Here is a 12,500-nt window from a genome sequence, read left to right as displayed (position 1 = left end):
TCCTCTCCTCAGTAACACAGCTCTCTACTAGACTGATGCTCAGCTTCCTCTCCTCAGTAACACAGCTCTCTACTAGACTGATGCTCAGCTTCCTCTCCTCAGTAACACAGCTCTCTACTAGACTGATGCTCAGCTTCCTCTCCTCAGTAACACAGCTCTCTACTAGACTGATGCTCAGCTTCCTCTCCTCAGTAACACAGCTCTCTACTAGACTGATGCTCAGCTTCCTCTCCTCAGTAACACAGCTCTCTACTAGACTGATGCTCAGCTTCCTCTCCTCAGTAACACAGCTCTCTACTAGACTGATGCTCAGCTTCCTCTCCTCAGTAACACAGCTCTCTACTAGACTGATGATGGAGCTTCCTCTCCTCAGTAACACAGCTCTCGTTAGACTGATGCTCAGCTTCCTCTCCACAATAACTCTATGCTCATATCCGATTGGCTGTTTGCTGTCAGTCAGCTCATGCTCATTCCATTGGCTGGCTGTGTGTCAGCTCATTTTCCATTGGCTTGGCTGTGTGTCAGCTCATTTTCCATTGGCTGGCTGTGTGTCAGCTCATTTTCCATTGGCTGGCTGTGTGTCAGCTCATTTTCCATTGGCTTGGCTGTGTGTCAGCTCATTTTCCATTGGCTGGCTGTGTGTCAGCTCATATCCCATTGGCTGGCTGTGTGTTAGCTCATATCCCATTGGCTGGCTGTGTGTCAGCTCATATCCCATTGGCTTGGCTGTGTGTCAGCTCATTTTCCTTTGGCTGGCTGTGTGTCAGCTCATTTTCCTTTGGCTGGCTGTGTGTCAGCTCATTTTCCATTGGCTGGCTGTGTGTCAGCTCACCATCTTCGTGTATCCAGGTCTGTGTGATGTATGTCTGGGTAGATGTCACTACCACCTGATTAACTCTGATTAACTCTGATAATAACTCTGTCGTCCTCCTGAGAGAGAGGCTTTTAATACCTGCACCAGTTCATCACGGCCTCGATGACGTAGGCTGTCCCAGACAGTACCTTATCCTGCTGTAGTGTTCTGTTCTGGACCAGGGTTCTGGGGGATGGGCTGACCAGGGTTCTGGGGGTTGGGCTGACCAGGGTTCTGGGAGATGGGCCGACCAGGGTTCTGGGGGATGGGCCGACCAGGGTTCTGGGGGTTGGGCTGACCAGGGTTCTGGGGGATGGGCCGACCAGAGTTCTGGGAGATGGGCCGACCAGGGTTCTGGGGGATGGGCCGACCAGGGTTCTGGGGGTTGGGCCGACCAGGGTTCTGGGGGTTGGGCCGACCAGGGTTCTGGGGGATGGGCTGACCAGGGTTCTGGGGGATGGGCTGACCAGGGTTCTGGGGGATGGGCTGACCAGGGTTCTGGGGGATGGGCTGACCAGGGTTCTGGGGGATGGGCTGACCAGGGTTCTGGGGGATGGGCTGACCAGGGTTCTGGGGGATGGGCTGACCAGGGTTCTGGGGGATGGGCTGACCAGGGTTCTGGGGGATGGGCTGACCAGGGTTCTGGGGGATGGGCTGACCAGGGTTCTGGGGGATGGGCTGACCAGGGTTCTGGGGGATGGGCTGACCAGGTTCTGGGGGGGGGATGGGCTGACCAGGGTTCTGGGGGATGGGCTGACCAGGGTTCTGGGGGATGGGCTGACCAGGGTTCTGGGGGATGGGCTGACCAGGGTTCTGGGGGATGGGCTGACCAGGGTTCTGGGGGATGGGCTGACCAGAGTTCTGGGGGATGGGCCGACCAGGGTTCTGGGGGATGGGCTGACCAGGGTTCTGGGGGATGGGCTGACCAGGGTTCTGGGGGATGGGCTGACCAGGGTTCTGGGGGTTGGGCCGACCAGGGTTCTGGGGGTTGGGCTGCCAATTGGGACGCACTTCCTAGGACTACACTGTCACTCTGTCAGCTCTCCTGTCTCTTTCACCTACACACACACCTGCATACACACACACACACACACACACACACACACACACACACACACACACACACACACACACACACACACACAGCCCAACAACACCATGCTGTTAGTCGGTCTTGCTTGCTGACCCCTGTAATGAGATCTGTTCTTGCAGAGAGAAGGTGTCCCAGTCAGCAGTCAGCGTTCGGTCTGTCATCTGCTGTTTAGAGGTTACAGAGTTCTGTTCTGTTGTCATCTGCTGTTTAGAGGTTACAGAGTTCTGTTCTGTTGTCATCTGCTGTTTAGTTACAGAGTTCTGTTCTGTTGTCATCTGCTGTTTAGAGGTTACAGAGTTCTGTTCTGTTGTCATCTGCTGTTTAGAGGTTACAGTTCTGTTCTGTTGTCATCTGCTGTTTAGTTACAGAGTTCTGTTCTGTTGTCATCTGCTGTTTAGAGGTTACAGAGTTCTGTTCTGTTGTCATCTGCACAGAGTTCTGTTCTGTTGTCATCTGCTGTTTAAACAGGACTGGAGAGACACTGCACACTGTTGTCTCTTGAGCTGAAACAGGACTGGAGAGACACACCTCTTGAGCTGAAACAGGACTGCAGAGACACACCTCTTGAGCTGAAACAGGACTGCAGAGACACACATCTTGAGCTGAAACAGGACTGGAGAGACACACCTCTTGAGCTGAAACAGGACTGGAGAGACACACCTCTTGAGCTGAAACAGGACTGGAAAGACACCTCTTGAGCTGAAACAGGACTGGAAAGACACCTCTTGAGCTGAAACAGGGCTGGAGAGACACACCTCTTGAGCTGAAACAGGGCTGGAGAGACACACCTCTTGAGCTGAAACAGGACTGCAGAGACACACCTCTTGAGCTGAAACAGGACTGGAGAGACACACCTCTTGAGCTGAAACAGGACTGCAGAGACACACCTCTTGAGCTGAAACAGGACTGCAGAGACACACATCTTGAGCTGAAACAGGACTGGAGAGACACACCTCTTGAGCTGAAACAGGACTGGAGAGACACACCTCTTGAGCTGAAACAGGACTGGAAAGACACCTCTTGAGCTGAAACAGGACTGGAAAGACACCTCTTGAGCTGAAACAGGGCTGGAGAGACACACCTCTTGAGCTGAAACAGGGCTGGAGAGACACACCTCTTGAGCTGAAACAGGACTGCAGAGACACACCTCTTGAGCTGAAACAGGACTGGAGAGACACACCTCTTGAGCTGAAACAGGACTGCAGAGACACACCTCTGACTCCAGATAGGACAGCCGCTGTCACGGACTGTGAGATGTATAGTGATTCTATATGTACTGTGATAACGTGAAAACACGTTGGCTCACTATCTAAATAGAAGATGCAGAACCAGCTAGCTATACGATGAAAAGTTTTGGCGCAGGTACAGCCGACTAACGATAGCTAACGATACCTACAGTAGAAAAAAATCAATACAAAATAAATACTTGGGAGTCAAATGTTTATATAAATCATCTGCAAATAATATTGCGATATGTAACTATCAGCCCCCCCCCCGATCACTACTACATATCTCCCCATCAGAAACAGCCAATATCCATGGTAACAGTCCCCCTAGGACCATTACCCTCCCTCCCCTGCTCAGCTAGCCAACAGACCGTCACCGTAGCAACCACGGAACCTCGGAATGCACAAACGTTCTCTCTCAGAATCTTTGCCTTTCCACGGTGTTCTTTCCAGGTAGATACATTCTGCTCCTCTCTGACTTCCCTCCTCTCCCACTCTTCTCCCTCCCTCACACCTGCCCTGCTCTACATGTTCCTCTCTCATATATTCAAGATAGATATCCCCCTCGGGTTTTAAGAGATTATATTACTTGGCATATCACACAGCCACAGTTTCTCCATATATAGAGTGTGTGTGTGTGTGTGTGTGTGTGTGTGTGTGTGTGTGTGTGTGTGTGTGTGTGTGTGTGTGTGTGTGTGTGTGTGTGTGTGTGTGTGTGTGTGTGTGTGTGTGTGTGTGTGTGTGTGTGTGTGTGTGTGTGTGTGTGTTGTTCATACAGGATAAATCATTTTAAAACCAACTGGGTAGAGAAGCTACCATCTGAAACCTGCTAGAAGTAGACTTTGGTTCACAGAGTCTGTTTCAGTCAGTCAATGTATTCAGCTACACATCTAACACTGATCTGGGATCAGACTATATATAGTGGTAATGAAATATAAAGAGGATTCATACTGAGACACTGATCTGGGATCAGACTATATATAGTGGTAATGAAATATAAAGAGGATTCATACTGACTGAGACACTGATCTGGGATCAGACTATATATAGTGGTAATGAAATATAAAGGTGTTTCATACTGAGACACTGATCTGGGATCAGACTATATATAGTGGTAATGAAATATAAAGGTGTTTCATACTGAGACACTGATCTGGGATCAGACTATATATAGTGGTAATGAAATATAAAGGTGATTCATACTGACTGAGACACTGATCTGGGATCAGAAATGATGTAATTAAATTATAATCTTTTTGGGCCAGTGCAGATTTGACTTCCTCTACATGACTGGATGAAATATGACTGATGATCTGGGATCAGATATATATAGTATAATGAAATATAAATAGGATTCATACTGACTGAGACATTGTATGATGGGATCAGACTATATATGAGTGGTAATGAAATATAAAGGTGATTCATACTGACTGAGACACTGATCTGGGATAGACTATATATAGTGGTAATGATATATAAGGAGAATTAGTAGTGATGGGAAGACACTACATGACTGGGATCAGACTATATATAGTGGTAATGAAATATAGTGATGGGAAGGACATCCTGAGACATGACTGGTACTATTAGACTATATATAGTGGTAATGAAATATAAAGGAGAATTAGTAGTGATGGGAAGACATGATCTGGGACAGTACTATATATATATATATATATGAGAATTAGTAGTGATGGGAAGGACATTATCCCCATGGTACTACTACTTGTTGTTGTTTTTGTCACCACTTGGACACTATTAAACTGTTCTACTTTATCAGACTCCTTTTATCATGTCTCTTTCATGGAGCTGCATGTTATAGAGCATGGGAAGGGTTCACTCCCACTGAGGCGTTATGATGACATACTCATTTTTAGGCACCTCCTTCCCTTTAGGGGCTATACTGAAAGAAAGGGATTCATATGGGTCTCCTGATATTATAGACTTTTAAATGGTTCTAGGGGTAATGAAATATGTTAGCAGGTGCTTTCTGTTTACTGTGATCCATTATGACGGCAGGAGGACACTCCTCCTCCTCCATCCTCCTCCTCCTCCTCCTCCTCTCATCCCTAAATTCCTCATCCTCCTCTCCACCTCCTCCTCCTCTCATCCCTGCTCCTCCTCCTCCCCTCCTCCTCTCATCCCTCTCTCCTCCTCCTCCTCTCATATCCTCCTCCTTAGTAGTGATCTCATCCCCCATCCTCCTCCTGACTCCTCCTCTTACCCCCTCCCCTCCTCTCATCCCCTGAGGAGAATTAGTAGTGATGGGAAGGACATCCTCTCATCCATGACTCCTCCTCCTCCTCTCATCCTCCTCCTCCTCCCCTCCTCCTCTCATCCCCCTCTCCTCCTCCTCTCCTCCTCTTACCCCCTCCCCTCCTCTCATCCCCATCCCACCTCCTGGTCCCCCCCTCCCCCTCCTCCTCTCATCCCCCTCTCCTCCTCCTCTCCTCCTCTCACCCCCCTCATTAGTCCTCCTCTCCTCCTCCTTCCCACCTCCTCTCATCCCCCCATCCCCTCCTCCTCTCATCCCCCTCTCCCCTCTGGGAAGGACATCCTCCCATCACCCCCCCATCCCCCCTCCTCCTCTCATCCCCCTCTCATCCTCCTCTCCCTCTTCTTGTTTTCCTATCAAAGCCACATAATTAAATGTCTGACATCCTCTCCTCTTTTCTCTCCCTCTCTTTCTCTCTCTTCCTGTAATAAAGGTGGTGACCATCCCTTTAAGAGCGGCTCCTGTAATATAGGTGGTTGACCATCCCTTTAAGAGCTGTGTGTGCAGTGTGGATAAAGTGTGAACCTGCCCGGAGAGCTGGATTGTGGAGCAGCGAGTGTGTCTCTGCCTGGCTCACTCCTCTCACACACACCTTGCCGCAGCCTGGACAGAGGGACACAGAGACAGCAGCTACCCACTGGGCCTCTCTCCTCCCTGGGCTGTGAGACCGGACCTCCACCCCCTCCCCCTAGCCGAGGACCAGGAGACCCACCTCTAGAGACCCACAGCAGACCTCAGAGCAATGTGATCACTGACTGAACCAAGCCAGGACCAAACAGGCTGTTATGGATCTGAGAAGAAGAAGGAACAGCACGCTGTGAATCCCTGCTGGTCCAGGTACAGTCCTTAACATCTGGTCCAGGACCTGTCCTTAACATCTGGTCCAGGTACTGTCCTTAACATCTGGTCCAGGTACTGTCCTTAACATCTGGTCCAGGTACTGTCCTTAACATCTGGTCCAGGTACTGTCCTTAACATCTGGTCCAGGACCTGTCCATAACCTCCCCTGTAAACCCTGCTGGTCCAGGTACTGTCCTTAACATCTGGTCCAGGACCTGTCCTTAACATCTGGTCCAGGACCTGTCCTTAATATCTGGTCCAGGACCTGTCCTTAACATCTGGTCCAGGTACTGTCCTTAACATCTGGTCCAGGACCTGTCCTTAACATCTGGTCCAGGTACTGTCCTTAACATCTGGTCCAGGACCTGTCCTCTAATATCTTCTTGTTTTCCTATCAAAGCCACATAATTAAATCTGGTCCAGGTCCTGTCCTTAACATCTCTTAACATCTGGTCCAGGACCTGTAATAACATCTGGTCCAGGACCTGTCCTTAACATCTGGTCCAGGTAATAACATCTGGTCCAGGTACTGTGAACATCTGGTCCAGGTACTGTCCTTAACATCTGGTCCAGGTGACCATCCCTTTAACATCTGGTCCAGGACCTGTGGATAAAGTGGTCCAGGTACTGTCCTTAACATCTGGTCCAGGACCTGTTGTAATATCTGGTCCAGGACCTGTCCTTAACATCTGGTCCAGGACCTGTCCTAACACCCTGCTGGTCCAGGACCAGCTAACATCTGGTCCAGGACCTGTCCTAACCCTGGTCCAGGACCTGTCCATAACCTCCCTGTAAACCCTGCTGGTCCAGGTACAGTCCTAACATCTGGTCCAGGACCAGTCCTTAACATCTGGTCCAGGTACTGTCCTTAACATCTGGTCCAGGACCTGTCCAAACATCTGGTCCAGGATCTGTCCTTAACATCTGGTCCAGGACCTGTCCTGAATCCATCTGGTCCAGGTACAGTCCTTAACATCTGGTCCAGGACCTGTCCTTAACATCTGGTCCAGGTACTGTCCTTAACATCTGGTCCAGGACCTGTCCTTAACATCTGGTCCAGGTACTGTCCTTAACATCTGGTCCAGGACCTGTCCTTAACCTCCCCTGTAAACCCTGCTGGTCCAGGTACTGTCCTTAACATCTGGTCCAGGTACTGTCCTTAACATCTGGTCCAGGACCTGTCCTTAACATCTGGTCCAGGACCTGTCCTTAACATCTGGTCCAGGACCTGTCCTTAACATCTGGTCCAGGTACTGTCCTTAACATCTGGTCCAGGTACTGTCCTTAACATCTGGTCCAGGTACTGTCCTTAACATCTGGTCCAGGACCTGTCCTTAACATCTGGTCCAGGACCTGTCCTTAACATCTGGTCCAGGACCTGTCCTTAACATCTGGTCCAGGACCTGTCCATAACATCTGGTCCAGGACCTGTCCTTAACATCTGGTCCAGGACCTGTCCATAACCTCCAGGACCTGTCCTTAACATCTGGTCCAGGTACTGTCCTTAACATCTGGTCCAGGACCTGTCCTTAACATCTGGTCCAGGTACTGTCCTTAACATCTGGTCCAGGACCTGTCCTTAACATCTGGTCCAGGTACTGTCCTTAACATCTGGTCCAGGACCTGTCCTTAACATCTGGTCCAGGACCTGTCCTTAACATCTGGTCCAGGTACTGTCCTTAACATCTGGTCCAGGACCTGTCCTTAACATCTGGTCCAGGTACTGTCCTTAACATCTGGTCCAGGTACTGTCCTTAACATCTGGTCCAGGACCTGTCCTTAACATCTGGTCCAGGTACTGTCCTTAACATCTGGTCCAGGTACTGTCCTTAATATCTGGTCCAGGACCTGTCCATAACATCTGGTCCAGGACCTGTCCATAACCTCCCCTCTAAACCATGCTGGTCCAGGACCTGTCCATAACATCTGGTCCAGGAACTGTCCATAACATTCCCTCTAAACCATGCTGGTCCAGGACCCGTCCATAACATCTGGTCCAGGACCTGTCCATAACCTCCCCTCTAAACCATGCTGGTCCAGGACCTGTCCATAACATCTGGTCCAGGACCTGTCCATAACATTCCCTCTAAACCTTTTTTAAAGCAAACCTCTAGCCAGTCTGTTTTTGCCTATACCTTATAGAATTGTCACGCCATGTTTGGCTTGACAATAACAATGGAATAAGCAAACACACAGACTGATCTGGGACCAGGCAAACTTCCTAGCAGAATCTGGGACCAGGCTAGCAAACTTCCATTGGAGTAAAGCAAACACACAGACTGATCTGGGACCAGGCTAGCAAACTTCTATTGGAGTAAGAAAACACACAGACTGATCTGGGACCAGGCTAACAAACTTCCATTGGAGTAAGAAAACATACAGACTGATCTGGGACCAGGCTAGCAAACTTCCATTGGAGTAAAGCAAACACACAGACTGATCTGGGACCAGGCTAGCAAACTTCCATTGGAGTAAGAAAACATACAGACTGATCTGGGACCAGGCTAGCAAACTTCCATTGGAGTAAAGCAAACACACAGACTGATCTGGGACCAGGCTAGCAAACTTCCATTGGAGTAAGAAAACATACAGACTGATCTGGGACCAGGCTAGCAAACTTCTACTGGAGTAAGAAAACACACAGACTGATCTGGGACCAGGCTAACAAACATCTATTGTCCTACCAAGAGTGTCTGAATAGCTCTTTATCATAAGTTCCTCTCTACAAAGTTAACTACAGATTCTGAAATGTTGTGAGTTGGTGCTGATCATTCCTCATAGTGTCTCTCTACATAGTGGGAATGCTGCCATGGTTACCGAGGCTAGTGGTCAGATAGTTATCTCTGCATAGTGGGAATGCTACCATGGTTACCGAGGCTGGTGGTCAGATAGTTATCTCTCTGCATAGTGGGAATGCTGCCATGGTTACCGAGGCTAGTGGTCAGATAGTTATCTCTCTGCATAGTGGGAATGCTACCATGGTTACCGAGGCTGGTGATCAGATAGTTATCTCTCTGCATAGTGGGAATGCTGCCATGGTTACCGAGGCTAGTGGTCAGATAGTTATCTCTCTGCATAGTGGGAATGCTGCCATGGTTACCGAGGCTAGTGGTCAGATAGTTATCTCTCTGCATAGTGGGAATGCTACCATGGTTACCGAGGCTAGTGGTCAGATAGTTATCTCTCTGCATAGTGGGAATGCTGCCTTGGTTACCGAGGCTAGTGGTCAGATAGTTATCTCTCTGCATAGTGGGAATGCTACCATGGTTACCGAGGCTGGTGGTCAGATAGTTATCTCTCTGCATAGTGGGAATGCTGCCATGGTTACCGAGGCTAGTGGTCAGATAGTTATCTCTCTGCATAGTGGGAATGCTACCATGGTTACCGAGGCTGGTGGTCAGATAGTTATCTCTCTGCATAGTGGGAATGCTGCCATGGTTACCGAGGCTAGTGGTCAGATAGTTATCTCTCTGCATAGTGGGAATGCTACCATGGTTACCGAGGCTGGTGGTCAGATAGTTATCTCTCTGCATAGTGGGAATGATGCCATGGTTACCGAGGCTAGTGGTCAGATAGTTATCTCTCTGCATAGTGGGAATGCTGCCATGGTTACCGAGGCTAGTGGTCAGATAGTTATCTCTCTGCATAGTGGGAATGCTACCATGGTTACCGAGGCTAGTGGTCAGATAGTTATCTCTCTGCATAGTGGGAATGCTGCCTTGGTTACCGAGGCTAGTGGTCAGATAGTTATCTCTCTGCATAGTGGGAATGCTGCCATGGTTACCGAGGCTAGTGGTCAGATAGTTATCTCCCTGCATAGTGGGAATGCTGCCTTGGGTACCGAGGCTAGTGGTCAGATAGTTATCTCTCTGCATAGTGGGAACACTACTGTATCACCGTGGTTACCAAGGTTAGTGGTCAGATAGTTATCTCTCTGCATAGTGAGAACACGACTGTATCACCATGGTTACCGAGGCTAGTGGTCAGAAAGTTATATCTCTGCGAGTGGGAACATTACTGTATCCCTATGGTAACGAAGGCTAGTGGTCAGATAGTTATCTCTCTGCATAGTGGGAATGCTGCCATGGTTACCGAGGATAGTGGTCAGATAGTTATCTCTCTGCATAGTGGGAATGCTGCCTTGGTTACCGAGGCTAGTGGTCAGATAGTTATCTCTCTGCATAGTGGGAACACTACTGTATCACCGTGGTTACCAAGGTTAGTGGTCAGATAGTTATCTCTCTGCATAGTGGGAACACTACTGTATCACCATGGTTACCAACTATACTAGTTACATACTATTCCAGATAGTTACATACTATTCCAGATAGTTACATACTATTCCAGATAGTTACATGCTATTCCAGATAGTTACATACTATTCCAGATAGTTACATGCTATTCCAGGTAGTTACATACTACTCCAAATAGTTACATACTATTCCAGATAGTTAGTCATAATAATACCAACTATACTATTCCAGGTAGTTACATACTATTCCAGATTGTTACATACTATTCCAGATAGTTACAAACTAATCCAGATAGTTACATTCTATTCCAGGTATTTTCATACTATTCCAGATAGTTAAAGTCATAATGATACCAACTATACTATTCCAGATAGTTACATACTATTCCAGGTAGTTACACACTATTCCAGATAGTTACATACTATTCCAGGTAGTTACATACTATTCCAGGTAGTTACATACTATTCTAGGTAGTTACATACTATTCCAGATAGTTACATACCATTCCAGATAGTTACATACTATTCCAGATAGTTACATACTATTCCAGATAGTTACATACTATTCCAGATAGTTACATACTATTCCAGATAGTTAAAGTCATAATGATACCAACTATACTATTCCAGATAGTTACATACTATTCCAGATAGTTACATGCTATTCCAGATATTTACATACCATTCCAGATAGTTACATACTATTCCAGATAGTTACATACTATTCCAGATAGTTACATACTATTCCAGATAGTTAAAGTCATAATGATACCAACTATACTATTCCAGATAGTTACATGCTATTCCAGATAGTTACATACCATTCCAGATAGTTACATACTATTCCAGATAGTTACATACTATTCCAGATAGTTAAAGTCATAATGATACCAACTATGCTATTCCAGATAGTTACATACTATTCCAGATAGTTTCATAATATTCCAGATAGTTACAAACTAATCCAGATAGTTAAAGTCCTAATGACACCAACTATACTAATCCAGGTAGTTACATACTGTCCCAGGTAGTTACATACTATTCCAGATAGTTACATACTATTCCAGGTATTTTCATACTATTCCAGATTGTTAAAGTCATAATAATACCAACTATACTATTCCAGGTAGTTACATACTATTCCAGATTGTTAATACTATTCCAGATAGTTACAAACTAATCCAGATAGTTAAAGTCCTAATGATACCAACTATACTAATCCAGGTAGTTACATACTGTCCCAGGTAGTTACATACTATTCCAGATAGTTACATACTATTCCAGATAGTTACATACTATTCCAGGTATTTTCATACTATTCCAGATTGTTAAAGTCATAATGATACCAACTATACTATTCCAGATAGTTACATACTATTCCAGGTAGTTACATACTATTCCAGGTAGTTACATACTATTCCAGGTATTACATACTATTCCAGGTAGTTACATACTATTCCAGATAGTTACATACTATTCCAGACAGTTACATACTATTCCAGGTAGTTACATACTATTCCAGACAGTTACATACTATTCCAGATAGTTACATACTATTCCAGACAGTTAGTCAGGTAACTACTTTGGATTTGACTGAGAACATACGAGATGTTTGTTCTTAATCATTTATAATAGCGTGTTTAATAAGTATACATTTTAATAATGTCTTCCTGTTTACATTCCCGGGAACATTTCCAGCGCGTTGACATTTTGTGCCATTTAACGTGTTGACAGACTGATCTGCCTGGTGTGTAATATGAGGCGTATCTGTCAGGAACACGGTGGTCGGGGAGGGAAGTGGAAATGAAATGGAATTCATTCCGCGGAACAGATACAAGGTTAGATTAGACACACTGTCTTAAATGGATTTCATCCCTATGATGTTCTGCAATCTGTCTCACCTCAGTGTGTGTGTGTGTGTGTGTGTGTGTGTGTGTGTGTGTGTGTGTGTGTGTGTC

At 46.8% G+C, this 12,500-nt stretch overlaps 1 protein-coding gene across 2 annotated transcripts in view; it reads left to right on the top strand.

Annotated features, from left to right (window-relative positions):
* The first annotated feature begins 5,867 nt into the window (after window positions 1-5,867).
* The window catches only part of LOC135511835 (receptor-type tyrosine-protein phosphatase epsilon-like), a 100,610-nt gene continuing 93,977 nt past the window's right edge, over window positions 5,868-12,500 (top strand). For both annotated transcript variants that reach the window (XM_064933318.1, XM_064933317.1), the window contains exon 1: window positions 5,868-6,287. The gene's annotated coding sequence lies outside the window, so the exon portion shown is untranslated. The remainder of the gene's footprint in view (window positions 6,288-12,500) is intronic.

Source organism: Oncorhynchus masou, chromosome 24 (genome assembly GCF_036934945.1).
Source record: "Oncorhynchus masou masou isolate Uvic2021 chromosome 24, UVic_Omas_1.1, whole genome shotgun sequence".
NCBI classification, from domain to species: domain Eukaryota; kingdom Metazoa; phylum Chordata; class Actinopteri; order Salmoniformes; family Salmonidae; genus Oncorhynchus; species Oncorhynchus masou.
Note: the sequence above shows the minus strand (reverse complement) of the source record. Positions and strands in the feature narration are given on the sequence as shown.